We start from the raw sequence: 27,023 nt of genomic DNA on the forward strand, positions 1-27,023 counted from the left end.
AGCTATGTTGTCACAAGTCATGGGACTCCTGAAAGCTAGGAGGCAGGTCTGGGATAGGTCTTTCCTGAGTACCTTCAGAGGGAGCATGGCTCTGCCCACACCTTAATCTCAGACTTGTAGCCCCAGAACTGTGAGACAACATATTTTTGTTGGCTCAGTCACTCCTTTTGTGGTGCTTTGTTATGGCAGCCCTAGCAAACATTGCCATTCTAGACTTGAGCTCAGTACCTCAGGCTTCTTTTCAGGATGGGCTAGAACTACATCCCTAGTTCTAGAAGCTTCTTAGCCAAGTTACTCTCTGACCTCTTCTGAACTGGGGGTTCCTTCTTTGTACATGCCGTTTGTGGTACTTCCACTAGGGCTTGGCCTTTCTTCCCACTGACCTGGAACAGTGGTTTCTAACTCTGATTGTACAGAGGAATTATCTAGGAAGCTTAAAAAAATGCTAATGCCTAGACCCTACCTAATTAATTAGACTCTCTGGGAGTAGGGTCCAAGAATTTCCTTTGGAAGTTCTCTAGGTGATTCTAATGTGCATGCAGGGTTAGGAATTGTTGAAGGAATCAAGGGCTGAGCTGAGTGTATGTTGGGGGGTGGGGAGCTGGGAGATAGAGGCACCAGCCATAGTTCAGCAGGGGATGGTGAGGCCTTCGTTGAAGCCAAAGAGCTGGGTTTGAACCCTGGATCTTCCACTTACCTATGGTGACTGTGAGAGTCCCTTCGTGGCTCTGTACTGTGGCTTCCTCATTTACAGTAGGGATTATAATGACTGCCCGGTAAGGCTGTTGTGAGGTGTCTTAGCTCAGCCTGCTGTAACAGAGTATGACAGATTGGGTGGCTTTTAAACAACACAAATTTATTTCTCACCGTCTGGAGCCTGGGAAGTCTAAGATCAAGGTGTCTGCCCATTTGGTATCTGGTGAGAGCTCATTTCCTGGTTCATCTTGCTGTGTCCTCCCAGGGTGGAGGGGCCAAGGGAGCTCTCTGGGGTCTCTTTTATAAGGGCACTAATCCCATTCATGAGGGCTCCACTCTCATGACCTAATCACCTTCCAAAGACCCCTACCTCCAAATACCGTCACACTGTGAACTAGGTTTCAACATAGGGATTATGGGAACATGGACGTTTAGTCTGTAACTAAATGAGAGGGTTCAATGAGATGCATTGAGTCCAGGGCGGGAAGATAAGCATTAAAAACTATTGGAAAACCTATCAGGAGACCCTGTGATTGTCTTCTCAGTGAGTCTCCCAGGCAAGAACAGTTTGTCCCTGCAACTTTATGCCCTTTATCCAAACCTTGATTACTCTTTCTTATTCCTCCCTCCCTCCCCAGCCACCTGCACATTCAGTTGGCTTCCAAAACAAAGGAAACCTGCGTTCTCAGTGTGCACACCCTCTCGTCACAAATAAAAAACATTGGTTAGGAGAGTATGTTTATTCCTTAAGGAAGTGGGCTCCAGGCCAAGGATGAGGTCACTGTGGCCCATACCACGTGGGCTGCAGGCACTGCTTTTATAGGTGGTCATTCGTAGCCAAGAGTGGGCAGCTATGGGCACAGCATCTGAAACACTGCCCAGGAGTCCTCCAATTAAAGAGGAGACTTGATCTTCAGTTAATAGGTAGCTCAGCCTCTTGTAAGAGACTTCTGGCTCCTGGCTCTGAGTCAGAATTCAGCCTGCGAATGCTTGCTGAATCCAGATCTCCAAGGGTTGGGCCTGGCTTGTGGTGTTTCAAAGCTCTATAGGCCATTCTGATGCAAGGAACAGAGTTACCACCCTCCATATTCTCTGTGCATGTATGTGTGTGTGTGCATGTGTGTGTGTGTGTGTGCAGGCATTTTGTCACGTGGAAATCGAAGCACTCATTCACTGCTTCATTCAACACATGTTTATTAGGTGTCAGGGGTGCCAGGGTCTCTTCTAGATGGGATATGGTGGTGAACCAAACACTCATGCTCACTTGAAGCTTCTTTTCTAGTGAAGAATCCAGAACGTAAACAAGTAAACAAATGCCTGAAATGATGTCAGACTTTGAGGAGCACCAATAAGAAAATAATGTATGGGAGGCAGATGGGGAAGGACAGGACACTGTTTTGCTTAGGGATCAAGGCAGGCTTCCCCAAGGAGGCAACATTAGAACCTGAGTAAAGAGAGGGAACAAGCAACAGGGGAATTTGGTGGTGGTGGTGGTAGTGGGGGAATGTTCTAGGCAGAGGAGAAGCCCTGTGCTTGGTGTGCTGGAGAACAGCAGGGACAGTGTAGCTGTTCTGGAGAGGGGCAGGGAAAGAAGTGCTGAGTGGGGTGCAGGCCAGACCATAGAGGCCGACAGACTATAAATACGGCTTGGAATGTTTTCTAAGTGGGATAGGATGCAAGGTTTTGGGCACAGGAGTGACATGATCTGATCTATGTCTTAAATGGATTATTCTGGAGAATTGACGACTGTGGACCAAGGATCCCAGAGTCCCAATGAGGCCAGCTAAGGGTAAGGTTTTCAGGCACTGTCCAAGGAAGTTTATGCATTTGCTGCTAGAAAAATATTCAGCCAATTCCTAGGCAGTGTTGGCTATGCTTAGAACTTCAAAATGAAGTATAGAATGTATACTTTTTATACCTTGTCAAATAATTCTGTATATTTTTCAATATGATATCTGCAATGTTATTTCAACAAGACCAGAAGTTCAAACAAATTTGTGTTCATTTGCATTCTTGTCTTTTTTTGTGTGTGCAAGCCATGCTAGTTTTATTACAGATTACAGTAAAAGAAGTAATTTGTTGGGGTCAAATTTCTGAGGCAGGCTTTTGAGTAGATCTAGAATTTAGTGTTTTTCTGACAAATGGAGAATTTCATTTTCCTGCAATCTAATTATTTTCATCATTCTTGTTTATAAATGTTGTATCTTTTCTAATGATTGGTGCTTTTATTTGCATCTGTATCACTTCATTAAACTTTTTGAGTATAAGTAATTAAATGTGCTTTATGGACTAAATGGTTGTGTCCCTCTGAAATTCATATGTTGGAAATCTAATCCCCAGTGTGATGGCATTTGGAGGTGTGGGGCCTTTGGGAGGTGGTTATGTGAGAGGGCTTTGCCCTCATGAATGGGGTATGTGCTCTTAGAAGAAGAGGCAGAGCTCACTTTTTCTTTCTGCCTAAAATATTTTAGGCAGTGGACCTATAAAAGTACTCAGTAATCTACAACTTATTGGACCAGTGGACCAGTGAGCTCTGCCTTTCTTTCTGGGGGTGTTGATGAAAAGGAGAAGTAGGCAGTCTGTAGCCAGGAAGAGGGTCTCACCAGAATCCAACAATGCTGGCAGCATGATCTTGGACTTTCAGTTTCCAGACTGTGAGAAAAAAATTTATGTTGCTTATAGAAGCCACCCAGTCTATGGTTCTTTGTTACAACAGCCCAAAAGTACTGAGACAGTGTGTGTATTGGCATATGATTCATGTGCATTTGTTTTCAGTTTGTATGACCAAAATAGGTATTGGCATTCCATGGATTGTCTAAACAACATATTCTATACAAACCATAAGTAAAATATAGAAGAACCCCAGAAAACCCCACCCTACCTATATATTTGAAAATTTACCAAAAACCAGTGTACTTTTATTTATTTATTTATTTAGAAGGTTATTATTTATTTATAACAAATAGCCCACATCTGTAATCCTCTCCAGTCAGAAGTTCTTTGAAACCATGCCATTGGCCTTGGCCAGTTGGAGGATGGAGTCATCTGACTCACCCATCCTGCAAATGGCCCCACAGGCAGCATAGGTTTTAAATTGGCTGTTGAACGTGCCTGCCCCCCTTTTCAGCCTTGGCCATGTTCATCTGGATGGACATGTGGCCCTTGGCGCCAATGATGTGGTTGCTGGCAGAGTATTTCTGTGGAGGTCCATGAATTCACCAGCGTCCTTCTGCATGTCGAGGGAGTACTTGCTCCCATCACTGTGAGCACAGAATGGAAGCGCTGCATCCCCCTGGCAGCCAAAACTAGCATCATTTTTAATGTTGCCTAAAATAGTCTTGATTAGACACTTTTCCTGTAACACCTTATAAGATAAAAAGGGAAAGTACTAGAAACATTATACTTGGTAATAAAAGGAATAAATAGGTAGAAAATAAAGATGAGCCCTCAAGTAAAAACTCTGAAAATATAACTAAAAATACAAGCCATTGAAACTATGTAAGTAGACTTATTTGTGAAGTGTTTTAAAATTTTTGTGTCAGATGCCCTGTAACATAAATGACAGGTAAGATTCATGAACTCACTGGGCAGATACTATCGTAACCAAGTACTTAACGTTGACACCCTCATCAATGGGACAAACCAACGGCATGTGCCTTCTGATATGAGGTATGACACCACTCCTGTCATATTTCTGCCAAAAATCCATTAACAGAATCTCCTTGCAAGGAGATATTAGACAGATCCAAGTAGAGGGAGATTCTACAAAATAACTTTTGTAGATTTTACCTTACTTTTCAAAAATGTCAAGGTCACAAAAGAAAAAGAAAGACTGGAGAACTATCCTAGATTGAAAGAGACCAAAGAAATTCTTAGAACTGTAAGTGCTATCAGTGATCCTGAATTAGCTCTGGGACCAGGGAAACAAACTCTCTTCTTCTTTTTTTTTTTTTTTCCCTAAAGATTTTATTTATTTATTTGACAGAGACAGAGAGTGAGAGCGAGAGCAAGAACACAAGCAGTGGGAGTGGGAGAGGGAGAGCAGGCTTCCCGCCGAGCAGGGAGCCCGATGTGGGACTCGATCCCAGGACCCTGGGATCATGACCTGAGCCGAAGGCAGACGCTTAATGACTGAGCCACTCAGGCGCCCACAAACTCTCTTCTTTTATGATAAAGGACATCATTGTGACAATTAGTGAAATTTGAATAAGGCCTGTAGATTTTATAATAGTATTGTATCAATTTTAACTTCCTGATTTTGATAATTGTGCTGTGATTATGTAAGTGAATGTTCTTGATTTCCAGAACTACAGATTGAAGTATTTAAGGATAAAGGAGCATCACATTTGCAACTTTCTCATAGATTGTACTGGAGGAGGAAAAGCTCTTTTCCCTCTATTCTTCCAGGTTCTCCAGCTGGGGCCCTGCACATTAGACTGACAAAAGATGGAATAATGAGAGAAAAACAAAGAGAAGTTTATTAACACAAGCAGTGTGCATATACATGGGAGAAACTCACTGATGGGTAACTCAAAGGGATGGTTGGAACTTGGGCTTATATAGCATCTTAAAAGAAACAATAAGTTTCAGAGAAGTGATAAAGACAAAGGAAAAGAGTTTTAGGCTTTCAAGGGTAGCAACTATGGGAAGGTGAATATGTGGGGCAACTACTGGAAATCAGGGTTAATTAATAAGGCTTGTTTGTGCAGGTGCATCTCAGTGCCATCTCATCTTATGTGATAAGGTTGTCCTCATTCTGATTTGGGAAGCAGGGGACACCTTTATGGGGGAATTTATGTTCTGTTTTCAGGCAGATTGGCAGAGGGCAGAAAGCTCATCCTGTGTCTGCTCTTTTAAAAATTGCCTTTTGCTCACAATAATCCTTATGCTAGCGCAGCACGTTTTGGGGGTGGCATACTCTGAACTCCTTCACTGTTCAGAAATAATACAAGAAAAAGAGATAAAGCTACTGTGATAAAATGTTAGTATTGGGAGAATCTGGGCAAAGAGTACATTTCATGTTCCTATTGGAATTTTTTGGTAAGTCTTAATTTATTTCAAATTATGAACTCTAAGTTGAGTTTAAGAGTTTATTTTCTGCCAAATTTCAACCCCACCCCCAAACTAGTAAATGGTAGGAAGAAGACTTCTTCTTTTTTTTTTTTAATGTAAGGCAAGTGTTTCTGAGATTGCCTTTAATATTTTATCAACTAGCTAAAAACATTTCAAACATCATCTTGTATCAATAGAGCAGTGTGAGACTTGACATGCCAAGAGAGCCAGTTAGAATAAAGTGGACCAGTGGGAAGTATTTTTCTTATGCTTAATTCTTAAATAGCCTTAAATAGTCTTAAATTCTTGAATGGAAAACTAATGTGTAATTTAAAATATTTTAGTCATACTGCTCATAAACCTGCAGATTGATCTCCTTGTTTTGAATGTGTTTTAGAGGAGGACATAAAAATTTACTAAGATGTGAGAAATTCACCACAGAGAGGACTTCCTGAATAGTGAGAGTGATCAAGTACTGGAAACTTGTCAAAGATTCTGTCCACCCCCAAAGACTAGAAAGAGGCAAGAGTACTTGATTTCTCATGTTCTACATGTAAATGTACCTGGACATTGGTCTGTAGATGGCTCAAGCTTTGACTCTTAAAAACATTTGTAATCACATAAATTCATATTTTTGTTAATCTTAGAGCCTATGTGGATTGAGAAATCTCCCACTGTTATTATAAGTAACTTGGGGTTCCCTTGTGAATTGTCACTTAAGAAGTAGTAGCTAGTTTCCTGCCGTTTAAATCTTCAGTGGTTCGGAGTTGTAGATTACTGAGTATTTTATACAGACTTTTGCCCACTTCATGAAGAAGAGTTTTGCCTCTTTCACTCTGCACTAACTACCGGAACTTCGATAAACTGGCAATCCAGCAGTTTAATCATTATGGCCAATCTACCTAGAGTAATGGTACTGTTTTTCAAAGAGCAGTTCTTTTCCTCTTACTACTGATCTAATGACTGGACAGAGGCTGTGAAGTTGGATGTTTTCTGGGGTCTCTTCTCATTCTACAGCAGCTATATAGCCTTAAATAAGCTCCCATCGATCCTCACTATTCGCGGATTTCATATTTGTGAATTCACCTACTCATGAGTATTTATTTATAACTCTACATCAGTGCTTAGAGTGCTTTTGCAGTCATTCATAGACGTGCAACAAACTGAAATTTCGAGCTGCCCAGTGAACACATTGCCCACTGAGGTCGAACAAGACAACACTCTTGCCTTCTTGTTTCAGCTCTCCTGCTGTAAACAAGTGTGCTTTCATGGTCTGTTCATTGCCATGCTTTTCACATTTTTATGCTTTGTGATTTCACCCTTTAAAAGTAGTTCCAAGTGTAGTGACAGAGTGCAGTCTAGTGCTCCTAAATGCAAAAGGTTGTGCTCTGCTTAAGAGAAAATGTGTGTGTAGGATAAGCTTGTCAGGCAGACGTTACAGTACAGCTGCTATTAGTTCAAGGCTAGTGAATGAACAATCTGTATTAAATAAGATGTCTTTAAACAGAAGCACACATAAAACAAAATCGTGTATTGTTTGGCTGACAAAAATGTGGCGAGTGGCTCACAGGAACCTAACCCTGTATTTCCTCTAGGAGCAATAGTTCAGCATTTGCTAATTCAGTGTTCCCATTGACTTTATAGAGCATAACTACTTCTCATGTTCTACATGTAAATGTACCTGGACATTGGTCTGTAGATGGCAAATAGAGAGAACTGACTCTTTATTTGATCTCTCTGAATTTCAGCTTCCTTATAGGCAGGGTGACCCTGTATATTACTCATCATACAGCCCAGAGTGAAAGTGAGAATTTATCAAATAGTTTGCTGGTTCATTGGGTCTAAACAAGGACTGTCAAGCAAACTGGGTCATATAGTCATCCTATTGTAGGTAATATGGAGCTTAAAATAGCTAATTTCAGTAGCAGTCAGCAAATATTTATGGACTATCTCCTACTTTCCAGGTAGAGCATGAGGTAGGATAGAGCCTGACCCTTTCTATGAAGACCTTAGTGGCTGAAAAGTAATGAACAAAGAGAGAATGAAGCAAGATAAAGTCCTGTTAAGGATTCTAGGACCAATGGGAATCCACTGAGAAATTCTAAGAAGGGAGGTGATAAGACAGTATAAAAGTTCTTTGTAGTGTGTGGAATTGGGAGTGGAGGGGGAGGAGCAAGGGAATGCAAGGGACCTGTCAGGAAGCTACTGCAACAGTCCCAGCAGAAGTGATGGTGAAAGTGGAGGTGGAAGAAGACTGGGAGACACTGTTTGACCTATTTAGGAGGTCAGATCTGTTGCTCTTGATGATGAATATGAATGTATGGAATGAGAAAAAAAAAAGCTATTGGGAGTGATTCTCAGATTGTGTGAATAGAGGTCCATGTTCTGAAAAGAGAAATGTTGAAGGAGAAACATGGTGAGCAGAGTCAAGAATTTAGCAAGTTAGATGTAAGTGTATTTACATAAAAGTCCATCTGTAAATTTTAGTCCCCCCCCCTTTTTATTCCTGGTAATAGCAATTTTTAAAATGATGCTTGTTTTTTTTCTCCCCCTCTCTTTATCTCTGTGGGTTTGTGCCTATTGGCGTCCACATCTGGTTACTATTCTTTCATTGTCCATATCAATTTTCTGAGCATTCTTTTGCACCTATTAATTGGAAGTCAGTTAACGCCCCATCTCTTCGGCTCTGCCACTGTCCACAAAGGAGCAGTCCTGGTCCAGGTTTTAGATCTGCTTCAGGCTGCCCAGGAGAGACAGAAGTAGGGGCTGCCTCTGGTATCTGGTCCGGGCACCCACACAAGCCCCCCCCCCCCCCCGCCAGCACTCGGACATTGGCCTTCCAAGGGTGTGACTCTTCAGTGCACACCCCGAGCTGAGCTCCTGCTCCAAGGCAGGCTCCCCAGGCCAGCATGCCTGGTTTGGTGGGGCTTTCTCCAGACCCTGTTTGTGAACTTGGGTTATACTTCTGACTTCTCCTGTCTTTGGGATCTGTTGGGAGGAAACCTTTTCTCTACCCACTTAGCTTTAAAAGGTCCGGGTCCTGCCATTTAACTGACAACAGACAGATTAACAGGCAAAAGGGAAGGTTTATTTACCTGTGCACGCCGGAGTACTCAGTATTGGGTAACTTGCTGAATAGTCAAAGGTAAAGGTTTATGTACCAGCTTACTGAAAAAGAGGTGTTTAGAGCTCCCGTGGGAAAGTATGGAAAGTTCTGTTGGGCTTTTTGATGCTAATAAACAGCTGAATTCATACTTCTTGGTGCTAAGGGTCAGTCTTCTCCCTCAAGTCAGGGGTGGGGGGTAGTGGGGGAGTCGGTGTCAGTGGGAGATGTATTTTCTGGAGTCTCTGCTTAAGTTTAGATAATTTTCTTTCTGTGGCTGCTGATTGTTCTGATGTTTTCAGTTTAAAGTAATTTTAATACCACTTTGGTGGACTGTTAATTAATCCCTTCAGACTCTAGGTTTCCTTTTCTGTCAGGACAAACCCAGCCCATGAGTCTAATTAAATCGAATGTCCTAAGAGAGGGATTCTGGATCCCTTCTTTCTGGTGGGTAGAGGATAGTTCCTGTATCCTTATGCAAATGTATCCACCTTCTCTTCATTGATCTACTCTGCCTGTCAAGGAGTATTGGAAGGGGCAACCCTGCTCAGGTCACAAAAGGTCACTCCTCCTCCCTCTCAGTGGTACTAGTTCACCCTTCATTTGCATAACTGTGTGAGGCCGCTATGTTGACTCATCCCTGAAGGAAGAACTGCTTCTAGTGCTTTATCTTTGTCCACCAAAAGACAGACACTTGGTCTGGCAGTTTCCTTTTTTTGAAACTTGTAAGACCTGCCACATCCTGTGGATACAGAGATTTTTAACTAATGGGTAAGTAAGAGATGCTGTGAATTACAAGTTCACAGATTTCTTGCAACTTTTTTGATTTTGGTTGAATGAAAAATGCTTAAAAAACAGGGAACATGAGGTCAGGGCTTTGAACAAAGGTATAATGCTAAATGTTTGCTAACTGCTTCAGCCCTTTCCTCTTGAGCTGCATGAATCAGTGTTTTTTGGCTAGGAAACATTTGATACCTGTTTATCCGCTTCCTAAACACAGGAAGGCTTCTCTTTTTCAGTTACCAAGTTTTTAGCTAAGAAAGGAGTAACTTGTTAAGATGTGATTGTGTGTGCTTTTGAGTACTGCTTTGCTTCCAAGGAGAGGAAACATTAGAGGGATCAGGGAGATAGGAACAAAGAACCAAAAATTACTTTGTAGAAGTTCTATATTTTTTAAAAAAATGATTAACTAATGTTCCCTTTATCTGGCAAGTGGTAAGGATGCCTCTGATATAGTATATTCAGCTTTTTGCAAGACTTCCAAAAATGTATTAATAAGCTCTTGGACAACGTGGAGAACTGGGAGCTGGCTGCTGATAAATTCAGACAAAATGGTTGCATAACATCACATTTTCTGCCGCCACCTCCCCTTTCCTTCCTGGGCTTCTTGGGTGTCCAACGCGCTGGCCTTCAGCCAGGACTCTCTGGTATACTGGTCATGGCCAGCATCCCTTATGATTGGTCATTGTGGACCCCGTGCTGGTGTTAAATATTTTAAATGTGATCTCAGGGTATAATAAACTAGAGCTCTTGGGAGAAGCTGGCCGAAGATGGACTAGGGCCAAATTAGCTCCTTGGGCACTTCACCCATGGGGCTCACACCCCATATGTAATTAAAATGAAAATCATAAAATAAGTGTCAGGAAATCCAAAGCAGTGCACATTTTCTAGTGATGATGACCTTGTATTTTTTAGAACTATTAAGTAACAAATAATGTTTTATTTTCTCGTCGATTGGATGCTCTTGCTTTGTTAGTGCCTTAAACACGAGGGAGGCTTGGTTGACCTCTGAGTGAGGCTTCTAAAGCAGCAAGGAAAGGGGAGAACTGGGAATCATGGATTGATTCTATTTACACTTTGAGCTTCTATCAGTAGTTGTGTTGGCTTAAAGTGAGTAAAAATTGTTTGCATAGCCATTAAGCGTTTATGATAACGTGTCGAGTTGTTTAAAAGAAAAGCACTGCTTAAATTAAAATAGCACCATGAACAAATAAGCCTTAGACTTCTTGTAATGGAAAGATGAAGCATACTACTCAACAGAGGGATTTACCACAAAAGTCTAAATTTATTAAACTACCACTTTTGCATATTGGTTTTGTTGGATTGTTTGCTTTTGGCTTTGGGGTAAGGGTGCCCTTCCCACAACAGACCTCCCCTAGTGCCATCTTCAGTTTTACAGCTGATTCTCTTGCTGTGACGTGAGGTGCTGACTTGCAAAGCCCATGGTGGGGCAGGACTTTAGGTGCGGGTCTTTCAGGTGATCTTTCCCTTAGGTGTCACGGCACACGGCGACTATTTCTCAGCCCTGAGGGTGAGATCAGAAGAGGAGAGGGGGGCTGGCTGTGGCTACGTTTGCCATCATTAAGAGCCTGGCTGACTGGGCAGATGATATCTCGTGATTACTGCTCTCTTCTGCTCAATGCCAGGTTGGAAAAAGGAAGATAATTACGGAAAAAGAGCGCTGAGGAGAGGCGCCAACTGCCAGATCCCTTGATGAGTGAGGGATTTATCTAGAAACACAGCTGAAAATACCCATTAAATATGTAAACTAGACTGAAGGGATTGGCAGAAGGGAGAGTGGCCGTTATTTATTGAATTACTGCATTTTTATTAGTTTGAAATACAATTACATATGTTTCAGTTAGCCCTGGGGAGGAGAGAAAAGTTTATTAGTTTGACTCAAAGTTATAAAAAGTGTTATTAAATGGCTGTCATTTCAAGAATGAGATGTATATGTTAGGGGTGGATGAAAGGAGAAATCTTTGGAAAATTCTATCTTGGACCTTCCTGGCTTTGTGATTCTAGGACATAAAAACAGTGGTGACACACTGAACGCTTATTATGTGCCCAGGTCTCATGGAAGCGCTTGACATCATGTGATCATCACAGCAATCCTGTGAGGGAGCAGGACTACCCACATTTAACCGAGGAAACACTGAGGATTATGGGATTTGCCCAGAGTCACCCTGCTGCTTAGGGATAGAGTCAGTTAGTGATCGTGATCTCAGAGATGATGGTCTTAATCACACGACGCTATGTTTGTGGCCTCAGTCACTTTTCTTGTTAGCTATCTTATTTTTAAAATGCAGGGACAGGACTAAATTATAATAAATCAGTGAGTTTTAGAACTAGAAGCTCATTGCTTTTTTTTTTTTTTTAAATAACAAACAAACTGAGCCGAGCCAGTGTTCATCCTATACTCACTGCAAAAGGTCAAGATAATGACTAAGTGGTAATTACTAGCAAGTATTTGTAGCAAATGAAGTCATTTCAGGATTTTCGTTTTGACAATCATTTTCATTAGTTTTAGTAACGGGGATATGGAAAGAAGGTATTTCTGAGCCTCCATCTCTGTTGCTTTCTCATTTCTCTCTGTCTGAACCTCCGCCCCACCAACCCCATCACCCTCTGGAGTTGCTGAATAATCACATGACAAGCCATCAACTCATCTAGGGAGTGATGAGTAAATGCAAAGGGGTGGGTGAGAGAAGGGAATTTCAGGCAAGGAATAAGAAACACGCCAGTGATGAAGAGAACCAGGAAGAGACTGCATTTATTCTGTGCTTTTCAGACTGGAAGGTTATTTAACTAGACCTCAGTAGAAAACATGCTCCTTCCTTCTTTGGAAAAGAAAAGATTCATTCTCTAGCAGATCATAGATTCTTCTGCATCATGCAGTTTGTTGAGATGTAGCTACTTTAAATATATATAAGAAGGTTTAAAGATACTTCCATTATTAGTATAGGAATGTCTCATTCTCTTGTTATCATGCTAGAATATGGTGTTTCACATGAGTGGATTTTCTAGGTAAATAAATACCAACACTTAACATTTTTATTTTAATAAATTATAATAGAATTTTACATTTTTGTTAAGTATACCATATAGGCAAATGAGGATATATAATAGATATGTATTGTTTAATGAAGAATAATAAAACATTAATACATACCCACCGTCCAGCTTAAGAAATAGAACATTACCAGTATCTTCGAAGCCCTGATCTGTTTCCCCTCCCTCACCTTTGTACCTTTGTCCTGAGTATTTCATTCATGATTTCTTTTTTTTATTTTTAGGGTTATGTAAATATAGACAATATTTTTTGGAACTTTGTAAAAATGGAATTATTCTGTATGCAATTTGCTGTGACTTGGTCAACCTTAACATTATCTTTCTGAGATCCACCCATATTGATACATGTAGCCGTAGTTCCTTTTCACTCTTTAGAGTGTATTCCATTTTATGAATATGCCACAGTTTTTCCAGCTTCTTGCTGTGAGAATGATGCTATGAGTATTGTTGTATACCTCTTCTAGAGCAGATGAGTACGAGTTTCTCTAGGATGTATACCCACGAGAGGAACAGCTGTGATGGAGGGTGTTTACACACCTACGACTTTACTAGGCAATGTTATCATGTCCCCACAGTATTTGTGCCAAATTAAATTCTCCCTAGGACCACATGAAATTCTCGTTGCTCCACATACTTTCAACACTTGGTATTGTCAGATTGTATAATTTTTCTAGTCTCAAGGATATAAAATGGTGTCATATTGGGGTTTCTTTGCATTTTCCTAATTACCAGTGAGGTTGACCATCTTTTCATAGGTTTATTGACCTTCATGTTTTCTCTTTCATAAAATGCCAACATGCCTTTTGGTTGCTTATCCTTTTCATATTGATTCATTGGAGCCCTTTTTATATGCTGTGTGATAAGTCTTTGTTCCTTATAAATGTTATATCTTTTCAATAAGTGATGTTAAAAAAACAAAATTTAACCAAGTAAATTTTTAGATCTCATTGGCTTTATTAAATGATTCATCCGGGGCGCCCGGGTGGCTCAGTTGGTTAAGCGACTGCCTTCGGCTCAGGTCATGATCCTGGAGTCCCGGGGTCGAGTCCCGCATCGGGCTCCCTGCTCGGCAGGGAGTCTGCTTCTCCCTCTGACCCTCCTCCCTCTCATGCTCTCTCTCTCTATCTCATTCTCTCTGTCAAATAAATAAATAAAATCTTAAAAAAAAAAAAAAAAGATTCATCAGGCAGCATCCCATCTAACAAGTAGAGAGATACTCCAAAGAGTTGTACACAATGCAGAGTTTTTATAGGAAGGAGGGTGGGGCAAGAAAGTTATTAGCAAAAGAAAAGAAAGAATTGTTTCAGACAAGGGGGCTTGTCCTGTAGATTACCTAATCTTGTAGTGGGTCCATGTGATAGATTACCTCATTGCTGCCCACTGGAAAATTCCTGACTAACCATTTACGATTATATTTTGGGGAAGGTTGAATCTGCAATTAGGTTGGGTATTAAGTCCCGATTTGGGGACTTGATGGAGCATAAGAGCATAAGAAAACGTGTGGTTTTCTTTTTAACAGTGGCTTATATTTGTTATTATATATTTTTTCTTATGGTACCTTTTGATGAATGTTCTTAATTATTTTGTAGATGAATCGATCAGTTTCTTTCTTTATGTTTTGGGCTGTTTGTATCTTTCTTAAGAAATCCTTCTTACCTAATGATAAAATTAAGATACTCTTTTATATATATTTTCTAAGATTTTCCTTTCTGTTCATTTATACTTAATCTTTGGAATTGTTTCATTTAATGTGGATTGTGATCTAGGGGTTGAGTTTAAGAATTCCCTACATCGTTTCAGTGCTATTTATTAAATGGCTCATTTACCCTGACACTAGTCCACAGTGTCAGCTTTGGCAGTTACTAAGCTGTCATCTGTGTGTAGGCCCTTCTCCGGCCTATATATTTGTTACATATCCTTGTTGATATCTTTACCATATTGATTCCTCTTACTCAAATTTTTATGTCTCTCCATCTATTTGGGGGCATTTAAAATTTTTCAATACATTTTATTATTTTATGTGGAAAGCTCTTGTAAAAGTTTGTTTGATATATTCCTATCTTTATTATTATTCTTGTAAATTGTATGTTTAAAAGATTGCTCTTTCTAATTCTTTATTGCTGGTGTATAGAAATGAAAATAACTTCTATGTATTGATCTTATATTAAGAAACTTGGACAAACTATCTTATTAATACTAATAAAGTTTCTGGTAGATAATTTTATCCTCTGAATAATGACAAATTTGCTTTCCCTCCTCAAACCTTTTTTTTAAAATAGAGATTTATGTATTTATTTATTTGACAGAAAGCGAGAGAGCGAGAGAGCAAGCAGGAGCAGCGGGGAGAGGGAGAAGCAGACTCCTTGCTGAGCAGGAAGCCTGATGCGGGGCTTGATCCCAGGACGCTGGGATCATGACCTGAGCCAAAGGCAGATGCTTAACTGACTGAGCCACCCAGGCATCCCATCTCTCCTCAATCCTTATAATGTTTGTTTTTCTTGACTTATTGTGTAGGCTGGTACCTCCAGCACAATATTTAATAGAGCGGTTGTTCTATTTGACTTCCTTGCTTTGTTTTCAATTTTAAAAGGAATGCTCAGTTGTTTGTAATTGAGAATGATGATTGCTGTAGGCTTTTTAGACATCCTTTGGGAAGGAAGTTTCCCTCTATTCCTAATTTGTCTACTTTTCTAAAAGGCTTTAAGGAATTTCAATTGGCTTGTGTGTTAGTGATTCTGATGTCCTATTTAGCCAGGGCAGAAGGGAATTAGATTTTTTCAGTGATTGATGATGATGCCTGCAGTGGAGGTTAGTGTAGAGGAGAAGATAGTGGGAAATAGTATATGGTTGCTGTAGTTTATTTCTGCTTGTTTTATATGCTCTAAAAGAATTTCTTGTAAATTACTGCATTTTGGCTATTATTTCTAGCTTTTGTTTTGTTTTGTTTTTGTTTAGAGTATTCTGATTACATGAACCTGGGTCCAATGCTCCCAATTTTTTCTGTTACAGTCTGGTGATGCTTAATTTGCACCATGCTTAAGTAACCAATTCTCTCCTCTGTAGTCTATCCCCAGTCTCTCCAGGTTACACATTTACTGAGTTGAACCTGTTACCTGCTATTTTTCACTGTACTTCTGAGGAATTTCCTTAAAGTGTCTAAGAAATAAATGGCTTGCCCCAAATCTAATCAGTTTATTTATTTATTAGTTACTCATTCACCAGATATTTATTGAGAGCCTACTATATGATTAGAGGTATAATGGTGAAGAGGACAGCATCCCTACCTCATAGTTTACACTCTAGAGTGGAATTATGACAATAAACAAATAGGTGAGTGTGTAATATGGTGCAAGGGAGTGACAAGTGGGGAGTAAAGGAGGGTGAGTGACAGAGGGGGGAAGAGGATGATCGGGAATGTATGTGTGCTGGCAATTTTACTGGCATTAGGTTATGTAGAGAAGGCTTCTGTGAGGAGATGACATTTGGGTGAGTCTTGAATAAGGTGGGCAAGCAGCTATGGGAAGTTGTGGGAACAGTGGTTGGAAGCATAGTATTTCTGAGGAACTTCAAGAAGTCCCATGTGGCCAGAAGAGTGTGAGCCAGGAAGAGTGGAGTAAGAAGATGCGGACAGAAAGAGGCAGAGGCCAGAAAATGTTGGGCTTGTAAAAACTCATTATCAAAGAGATTTTGCTTTCATATATATTTTTTTAAGATTTTATTTATTTATTTGACAGAGAGAGAGAGAGCACAAGTAGGCAGAGTGGCAGGCAGAGGGAGAGGGAGAAGCAGGCTCTCCACTGAGCAGGGAGCCCGATGTGGGGCTTGATCCCAGGACCCCAGGATCATGACCTGAGCCGAAGGCAGCCGCTTAACTGAGCCACCCAGGTGCCCCTGCTTTCATATTCTTATAGACATAATGGAACTATGTAAGTGTAAAGTATTTTAGGAGCATCTGCTATCTCTTTGTTCTTTTATTTTTTCAATGATTTCTTTAGCCTGTTGTCTGGTTGCTGAGAATAAGAATGGAAAGGCCTTGCAAGCAGCAACCTGGGTTTCCTTCATTCTTTGTCAGGATCTCCAGGCTCCATGATTGCTGGAAGATAGGCCCTTGGTAATATTTTGAAATGAGCAAAGAATCTCTTTTTCCCCTTGGAGGAGTTTGGAGAGTGCTTTTACTTAGTTGGGGCTGGTTCTTTGCATCAGGTTGGGAGATGTTGCTATTCTAAAGACTCTAGAGGAATGAACCTTGGAAAGGGCATGTCATGTATAAGCTGCATGTCTTTCCAGCCTTCAGTTGCTCTATGGATGAAACTCTTCAGTGTGAGGTGGGAAATTCTCAGTCTGACTTCCTCTCTTCAAATAGAAACATACAACTTAGATAAGTGCAGTTGATTTGTACATGATCCCATAACTTTGTCTTACTTAGGCTACTATTTTGAGCGGTAGATGTTAGGATATTGGAATAAGTCTGATTCCCAGCTGGGTCTTAACTCTGTGCCTCAGTCACCTATTCGTAAAATGAGATTATGTGACAGTATTTGCCAATCTACCTCACAGAAATTCTTTGTGTGATGAAATGAGAGGGATGTTGGAAATTTGGTTTGTCTATTTTAATATTTAATAAATAGTTAATGCTAAAGTCTGATAGACAGTCATTATTACTAATAATGCTTGTTGTCGCATGCAACATAATTTAACTTTGAAGCAAAAATACACTGGATTTTCCATTCCTAGAGGATGTGACTATAGTTTCTTCCTTTGTCTTATAGACATAGGTATGAAAATTGAGAGGCAAAAGTAAGGAAACTGTACCTAAATTTTCCTTTACATCTTCTAGTCCCTTTGATTATGATGGGGCTTTCTGCTGAGAATTCAGAAACAATTTCTGGGTCATTTTAATAACCTTGGAAACCTCATTGGTGGAAAGGACCTTGTTAGTGGTGAACACAAGTGGGATCTTAGTTTGGTGATTCATTTATCAAATGTTTTCTTATCAATGTAATGGTTGTAATCTTTAGTAGGTCATACAGTGAATATTAACTATTTCACACTTTTATACTTATGAAGCTTAAAGTCAATGCACATATTTGGTATGATGACAACATGGGAAGGAGAGTGGTGTTCATGATGGTACTTTCTATGTCTCTCTATGCCTAGGAAAAGGTAAGAGATGAGTTGGAATAATTATAAGCAACTGAGACAAGAGTCTACTATTGAGGAAAAGAATTTTCAGACTGTGTGCATCGATTAACTAGTTGGTTAGCTCTTCAGCTCTCCACTTTACCTCGGAAGCCACATTTTCTCCTGTGTCTTCACACTGGGTTTGAACTTTCATAATCACTGGGATCAAAGTTTTGGACATAAGAAATAATGACTGAGATGAGTAGTTTGTGTTTGAGAATTGGCGCTTTGGTGGTCATGCAATAGATGATAGTTTTCTCTTCTGCTTCTTCTAATGAGGAGAGCTTTTTCAGGGACCAGTGTTGAGCAGGTCTCCTGCCGCCCTTTACGTCCTGCTGATGCTTTGGTGTTGGCCAATGCTAACTAGCCGGAGCCTGGATGCCATCTCTTCCCTGTTGAGCTCTGAAGCTCCTGGCTTCACTCCTCCTCGCCGCACTTCAACATGATCCCCTGCAGCAAGCTTGCGAATTGATTCACCGAAACAGCTTCTTTCATTTCCAGGTGCTCATTTGAAGGACTCTTCACTCTGTGAAGTTTCACAGCCTTTGATTTTACCCTAAGACTTTAGGACCACATCAGAGAATTTAAAACACAAAGTGAAAATGTGGCCTGATATTAGAAGTTATTTCAGTAAAAGTGGATGTGTTTTCCAGTCCATGGGAGGAGGCAGGAAAACTACGATTGCTTTCCCATTCCATGCAGGCTCAGATGTAAACCTCTGCAGGCAAAGAGCTTTTTATGCGGTAAAAGCTGAACAACGTACCCACATTTCTTACCTTTCAAGTTATGACAGTCAGTCACAACTGTCAACAATAAAGATGTTTTGGATACCATCCAGAGATAATCTTTAACAAGTTTCAGTATTAGACATATAAGAGTTTATAGAAACTTTTTGAGCTTTGTCAGGAAGGTGCTTCTGACCGATCTTCAGTAGGATTCACTTTTTGAATTTTTTTTTTTTTTAATCAGTGGTGATAGAAAAGGGAATATGCTGAGCTGTCTTGCACCTGAAAGACAGGATGTGTCTACAAAGCACTCTACTTTGCTCCCCTTTCTCAAACAATACTTACAGAATTTTAAGATGGTGAAATGACAGGAAGAACAAATTTGGTTTGGCTTGAATTTTTTCTTAACTTAATTACAAGAATTAAGAATTCTGGAAAAAGGGCACCTGGGTGGCTCAGATGGTTGGGCGTCTGCCTTCGGCTCAGGTCGTGATCCCAGGATCCTGGGATCGAGTCCCACATCAGGCTCCCTGCTCAGTGCAGAGGCTGCTTCTCCCTCTCCCTCTGCCAGTCCCTCTGCTTGTTCTCTCTGGCTCTGTCTATCTCTCTGTCAAATAAATGAGTAAAATCTTAAAAAAAAAAAAAAGAATTCTGGAAAAAAAAAACCATAGCAGAAATAAAGACCAGAATTAAAGCACTAAAGCATGCCTTATAGAACTCATGTGTTATTTTTCCTGTTCACTAAAGATTTTTAAGACAAACAAACATGAAAAGAAAGTCTCTTTCTCCAATTGGATTAACATTTAGCTGAAAGCACAAATGGTCAAGTGTGAGTAAAACTCTTCAGGAGATTCTTAATTTAAGCGTAAGTATGTTTCAACATTCTAGATTTTTGTCTGAAACTTGGAACACTCTTATTCATGGATTCAGTACTATATTTGGCAGAATCAAAGTTAGACACAGCCATATGAAGGTCCCCTGAGTATCTCTAAATTCTCATTTTGTATTAATAAAGACACAGATAAAGACTATTTGGAGAATTTGATCCTAAGGGAAAAATGTATTGAGCATTCCAGTCTGGCTTGCTGGGAGGATATCATCCTTTGACACCATAGTGGCCCCCGAGATGGGGATGTATGGGGGCATGTATGGGGGCATTCTCTGGCCTTCTGTAGGGAGGAGACTCTTTTACATTTGAGAGACTTAGTGGCCTAGGGCAGGGTCTTAGAGCTGAATTAAGTGAGGGATTTTTGAGGGATTGGGATTAAATACAGAAGCACTGATGGGAGTGGGCGGTGATGGCCATGAAGTCATTAGAGTTCAGAGAACATTTCCCTGGCCTCTTTGGTTTCCTACTCACTCTGTTTCATTCCTTTCCCCAATGCCCAAACACTGGAGATAACTTCCTTTCTCTTTCTACTTTTGCCAGTGTTTAGATCTTATGGTATTATGAATTCTGAGAATGTAATCTTATCACTTCTTGAGATTCTTCAAGAGTTATTTTCCCCCTTCTAGTAAGAAATGAAAGGTAAGAAGTAAAAAGAGTAGTAAATGTGTTTTAGAGTGACTCCAAGTAACTGGGGGCAGAAAGGAAAAATGGAGAGAAGGGGAGACTAAGTTCCATGGTAGGAATTTGACATGCTAGAGCGACTGAAAGAGGGCCAGAGATTGTGATGAAGGGAGGGGGGTTACTGTGGGGAGAGGGAGAGAAAGGGAGAGTGAGAGTAAATATGAATGAGGTCTGGACAGGTGGGCACTGGTTGGATTCTATAGGCCTTTGAGGACCTGTTAAAGACCTTGGATTCAAGCCTGAGTACAACGAGGAGCCATTGAAGGCACTTAAACAGAAAAGCCTTTAGAAAATTTTTGTGGTTTCCACTTTGGTGGCTGTGTGGAGAAGAGACTGGAGGCCTGTTAGAAGAGTCCAGTTGAGAGATGTTGGTTTGGCCTAGGGAATGTCAATGAAGATGGAGAAAATGGGATAGATTTGAGAGAGTTTAATTGGATTGGTGGTGGAGGAGAAGTGGCCGATAAGGGAGAAGGAGTGTCAAGGACACCTGGGTTTTCACATGAGTACCTGAAGTCCTTTTATGTTAGTCAGGGAAGCTAAGTCCTGGGGTGGTAACAACAGCCTCAAAAATCTCAGGCCAATAGCACAGTCTCCAGTCAGGCAAAGTGGGCTACACATCCAAGTGACCCTCTAGGGCAGCTGTCCTCTAAACTCAGTGATTGGACTGCCCACCATTTTAACAAATTTGGGTCCACCAAATTTGCTGTGACAGGGAAGAGAGGACATGAAGGTTCACACACGGACTCTTCAGGCACTTCTACTCACATGTCGTTGGCCAGAGTAGGTGATGTATATGGGTATTTTTTATTTTACTTTACTTTTATTTCAAGGAGCTGGAAGTGTAATCCTCTCTGGTGCTCAGAAGAAGAGTAGAAACAGAAAACCTAGTGGAAAGGTCTACCACAGTTCCATTTTCTGATATGGAGAACTCCGAAGGAGGAACGAATTCTGGGGGAAAGGAGTTTAGTTTCAGATATGCTTTTTGAGATGCTTGTGAGATAACTAAATATCTGTATCAAGTAGGCAGTTGGCTATTTGAGGAGGAAGGAAGGAAATAATGAAGGAAAAGAGGAAAGGAGACAGAGAGGGAAGGAAGGGGGAAGGGAGGAAAATTTGGGTTTTGCATATACATTTAAAATATATCTATGGGATCGTATGAGACTGCAAAGAGACAGTGTCTAGAGAAAGATTAGGATGAAGAAACGAGCCCTTTAATAGTTAGTTAAACTAAACTATACTGTGGGTCTACTATGGGTCAGTGTGAGAGTCTGCCATTTTATACTGCACTGTCTGGGCAGAAACTTGGTCTCAACACAAAATTCAATGTCACCTTCCCAGCACTTGGAAGGATACCTTGCAAGAGGTAGTACCTGGTAACATCTAGTAGGAGGTAGTAATTGATATATTATATTACCTGTATATGTCCTTTCTGGTCAGCTTTGTGGAGATAGAACAAAACTAATCGCTTTTCATTCAGTGAGTGTACATTAACCAATGTGTACAGTCATGTAACCATCACCACAATCAAGATACAAACCATTTTCATCACTCTAAAAAGTTCCCTTGTGTAACCTGTGAGAGTCAAACCCCTCTGCCCACACCCTGGTAACCACTGATGTGTTTTCCATCAATATAGTTTGCCTATTCAAGAATTTCATATAAATGGAATCATACAGTATGTGTTCTTTTGTATCTGGCTGTTTTTATTTAGCATAAGGATTGACAAACTTTTTCTGTAAAGATTGAGATAGTAAACATTCTTGTAGGCTATGGGGTCTTTGTTGGAAGTACTCAACTCTGCTGGTTACGGCATGAAAGCAGTCTTGGAAAATATATAAACCGAAGGTACACAGAGCTGTTCCAGTGAAACTTTGTTGACAAAAACAGGCAGAGGGCCAGATTTGGCCTGTAGGCTAAAGTGTGCTGACCCTTGATTTAGCACAATGCTCTTCAGAGTCATTTCTGTTATCATGTGTAGTAATTCATTGTTTTTTATTGCCGAGTATTCTTTCATTATATGGATGATATTCCACAACTTGTTGACCCATTCATCCATTGATGGGCATTTGGGTTGTTTCTAGTTTTTGGCTTTTATGAAGAAAGTTGCTATGAACATTCACTTACAAGGCACTGTGTGAACATATGCCTTCGTTTCTCTTAGGTAGATGCCTAGGAGTGGAATTTCTGGGTCATATGGAAAAGGTACATTTAATATTGTAAGAAACCACCCAAACTGTTTCTTAAAGGAAACCTACTATTTAAAGATTTTTATTAAATTTATTTATTTGAGAGAGAGAGAGAGAGTGCAAGGGACTGAACAGAGGGAGAAGGAGAGAGAGAAGAAGACTCCCCGCTGAGCAGGAAGTGCAACTCTGGGCCAATCCCAGGACCCTGGGATCATGACCTGAGCTGTAGGCAGACACTTAACCGACCAAGCCACCCAGGCGCCCCGGAGACCTACTATTTAAACAATAATGTATGAGAGTTCTAGTTGTTCTGAGTTCTTGGCATTGTAGTGAGTGTCTACTGGAATAAATATTTATTAATATTTAAATGTTAATGGATATAAATGAATCAGTGAAATATATTGGGAATATTGTCTAGTGTCATAGATTTTTTAGATGTGATTTTTTAATGACTACTTCTTATGGCTTTACCATAAATTATTAAATAGATTTCCTGTTATTAAGCCTTAAGACTTTATACAGTTTTCCTAGTGAAAACAAAGCAGTCACCATCTGTGTAGAGGGCAATGTGTTCAATACTGCACATACTGGTAAAGGTACAGAGTGCAATTACTCTTTACTCTTCTTGGCAGTTACTTGCTATGGCATGTGCCTTTCCTCATCGGTTGATGTGGGGATTGGGTTGAAATCCTATGGAAGTTGGATGAGCCTAATTTATTTATTTATTTATTTTATTATTATTATTATTTTTTAAGATTTTATTCATTCATTTGAGAGAGAGAATGAGATAGAGAGAGAGAGCATGAGACGGGGGAGGGTCAGAGGGTGAAGCAGACTCCCTGCCGAGCAGGGAGCCCGATGCGGGACTCGATCCTGGGACTCCAGGATCATGACCTGAGCCGAAGGCAGTCGCTTAACCAACTGAGCCACGAGGGTGCCCCAGATGAGCCTAATTTAATCCCACTTTTGAGTGGGCAGCCACCCTACCTCTTCATGGGTATGTCAAGGAGTAACCTCAGGCAGATCCTGGATTTTTCTTAGAAAGGTATTTTGTGTCTCTTGGTCCCCCAGTAATTTGTGCCTTAGCATGTAGCTGCATGAATTTTTGCTGGGACAGTCTTTAAGTTAATATTTGAAATGTCTACCTCATTTTTTTTTTTTTTAAATCTCAGTCAAGTTTTGTAAACTTCTACTTTAAGCTGTGTAACTTCCCAGTAAGCTGTCTTATACCTGAATGAATTGCTTTGCTATTTAGGGTTTTTTTTTCCATAATAAGCTCATTAAATGCTGGGGCCTCATACCAAAAAGTCATTATTTCAGTTTTGAGTACTTGTTCTGAGGCTATATACTTGGACAGAGCTAGATGTCCATTAAGATTATTCCTTGTTAGTGGGAATAAAATCATGTTATCGGCTTATAAGAGAGTCCCTCTGTTCTTTGTCTAGGGAGGTAGGAGAGTACATTCAACTCACACAAAAGTTTATCCATTCATTAAGTGGAAAGGTAAAAACATAGAGGCCATCAAGAGATCCCAGTTTTACCTGACAGGAGGTTATGCTTGAGTCACAGGGTACTTTTCCCGCAGAGCTTTTAGAGGTAGGGTCAAATTGCAGGTTCTCTCACAGCGTCAAGAAGTAAGTCTGTGGTGAGCCTGAAAAGCTCAGCCATAGGATCCCTTCAATGGAGTCAAAGTCAGAACCAAGTTCACTACGTCACCGACAATATTATGTTAGTACCAAGTGGGAAGGTACAATAGGGATCCATAATGGAAAAGTGCCTAAAGCCTCCTTCTTCCTCATGAACCATATTTGTTGTAAAACCCTGGATTTGCAGATTAATAGAGCTAATATTGACTGGCTCTCACCATGTGCCAGGCCCTGTTCTAAACATTTTGTGTGTATTAAGATCAAAGGAAATTCACTGTAATGGTACAGAACACAGACTTTTGGGCTGGCTAGATTGCTAACTAGCCAAGTTAGTGGCTGGTTTCCTCAGTCTGTATTTCTTCATTTTTAGCATGGGGATTTTGACAGCATGTATGTCCTAGGACTGTTGGGAAGACTGAATGAGTTCATTTACCTGTACTGCTCAGGAGGGTGCCTGGCACATGGTAAGTCATATAAACACTAGCTTTTACCGTCATCATCTTATTACTCATCTCAAGAAAGCTGTGAGATAGGTACTGTGCTTTTCCCCATTTTACAGTTGAGTAAACTGAGGCACAGAGAGCCATTCTCCCAAGGCCACAAGGCTAAGAGGCAGTGAAAGTGGATTAGAATACATGCAATCTGAGTCCAATCTGTGGCTCTAACTGTTGTGCCCTGATGCCTCTCAACTTAATTAAGAAGAAAATGGCCATGAATTTTAGGTGTAATCTGCAGTGAAGCAAAGAGGTCCATAAGGAAGAGGTGAGTAAGAGGGGTATCTCTTGTTTTTTTTTTTTAAAGATTATTTATTTATTTATTTGATAGACAGAATGAGAGAGCGAGAGAGTATGAGAAGGGGGAGGGTCAGAGGGAGAAGCAGACTCTCAGCTGAGCAGGGAGCCTGATGTGGGACTTGATCCCAGGACTCCAGGATCATGACCTGAGCCGAAGGCAGTCGCCTAACCACCTGAGCCACCCAGGTGCCCCGAGGGGTATCTCTTGTACTGGTGGCTTGAACTTGACCACTGGTTCCTCTGGTTGAATGTATACATCCATTGACTTGATAGTGGTCAATAGATTGGCCAAGAGCTTATCTTCCATTTGGAGTATTCAGTCCTACTTCAATAAATGACATCGCCATCTCTTCTGTTAAGTAAGCCAGAATCCTGGGTCACCCTTAGCTCCAGCTTTTCCCTCATTTCTGTATCTAGTCTATCATTAATTCCTGTTGATTTTTATTTTTTAAAGGCCTCATAAATCCTTCACCTTCTCCATTGCCAAGGCACCATATCAGCCCAAGCCACTGTGCTCAATCTCTTTCTTACCAAACTCCACCAGTCTGACTATTCTTGCTGCATTCCAGTGTGTTCTTCCCATAGCCTAAGGCAAAATGCAAATCTTATAACCTTGTGCCATGGCCTAGAACATTACCCATTTTCACATTCAAATCCAAATCTGTCTGATTCCAAAACCTGTCTTCTTTCTTACGCCATCTTGCCTCTATAAAGTTTGGAGCAGTTAGCTTTGATTTGAAGAGATGAGAAAAGTAAGATTCTTAGGTGTCCAAGTAAAATCAGGTTTTCTTTGACCTCATTCATTAAATTCATGCCTCAGATAATTAGGTCCTAGAATCTGACCCCATTACCAGACCTGTCAGCAGAACTCAAGTGTTCCATAAAGATTTATAATATCTGACCTCTTTTCTAGGCAAGGCAGAGTATATCGTAATAGGAAAATGATAAGATGCATGACAGCCTTTTCTAATTTTTTTTTTCACAATCTCGCTCACATTTTTGTGGTTGTTTTTATTATTATTGGTTTGGTTTTTGCCTGACTGAGTCTTTATCAAAGCAGATATTAACAGGTTGAATCCCAAGTTTTCCAGAACTGAGTGCAGATAAAAAAGTTTTTTTAAAGATTTTATTTATTTATTTATTTGACAGAGAGAGAGCCCTTGCAAGCACAAGCAGGGGGGAGGGGCAGAGGGAGAAGCAGGCTCTCTGCTGAGCAGGGAGCCCAATGTGGGGCTCCATCTCAGAACCCTGGGATCATGACCTGAGCCGAAGGCAGATGCTTAACTGACCAAGCCACGCAGGTGCCCCTAAAAAAGACTTTTAAATCATCAGCATCCTGTTCATTTACCAAAGTAAATTTTAAAAGGTACTCAGCAAACTGCCACACTGAGTTAGAAGTCCCTCTGTTTTCCTCTTGTCAGCTTTTAATCTCCCCTCTTCCCAGGGCATGAAAACTGAGTGTAGGGAAGCACTCTCCAGGGGAAAGTGAAGAGGAAATGAGCTTGCAACAAAAAAAAATCCATCCAGAACATGATCCTCGGGTTGGCAGTAAGCAGACTGGCAACTCCAGGCTGTAATCAGTAATACTGGTTTTCAGAACAGAACGGCATGCCATCTTTCCCCCAGTTTGTACCAGTTTTATTTTTATTTTTTATTTTTAAATGAACATGGTAAGGAATTTCTAGATTCACATAAATGCCTATGGAAGAGTAATCCTTTTGTTCACCAACAGCAAACACTGGCCCACTGGATCCACTATGATCCTGGTGTTTGTGTGAAAAACTCTTCAAAGTGTGGCCCCCTGTCAGTGCGGATAGCATGTGCCCTGACAGCATTTTATCTTAAGGCACATTGCAGCAAACTTGTGAGGGAGCCCAGATAAAAACCAGAAGAGGAGATTTCTATCATATAATCCTGGGAGTCTTGACAGAGCCTCCCAAGGTGAAGGGGATAAGAGAGAAAAGTCAGGTTTTGTTTTTTGTTTATCTTGCTGGGGGTGTGGGCTTGTGCCTCATTACCAGAGGGATAAGCTGTCGAAAGCCCTGAAAATGGAGGAAATTCATGTTTTCAAACGGAAACTTTCCTGAGAAACATTTCAAAGTTCTATCTAGAGCCAGCATGAGATACCCTAGTAGTATTGCTTGTCACCACTGGCCACAGTGCCTTGGTTCCCACTAAAACCCCAGCTTCTGGGGAGCAGCGGGGCCCAGGTCAGGCA

General features: G+C 40.7%; 1 protein-coding gene and 1 pseudogene across 8 annotated transcripts in view; one reads left to right on the top strand and one right to left on the bottom strand.

The window, feature by feature from the left end:
* Positions 1-27,023, top strand: part of ELMO1 (engulfment and cell motility 1) — a 520,853-nt gene that overhangs the window by 59,933 nt on the left and 433,897 nt on the right. The window lies entirely within an intron of this gene.
* On the bottom strand, positions 3,686-3,931 carry LOC123835397 (small ribosomal subunit protein eS21-like; annotated as a pseudogene).

Source organism: Mirounga angustirostris, unplaced genomic scaffold, assembly GCF_029215605.1.
Source record: "Mirounga angustirostris isolate CCGP_5_RB_7025 unplaced genomic scaffold, mMirAng1.0.hap1 SCAF_12, whole genome shotgun sequence".
In the NCBI taxonomy this organism is placed as follows: Eukaryota; Metazoa; Chordata; class Mammalia; order Carnivora; family Phocidae; genus Mirounga; species Mirounga angustirostris.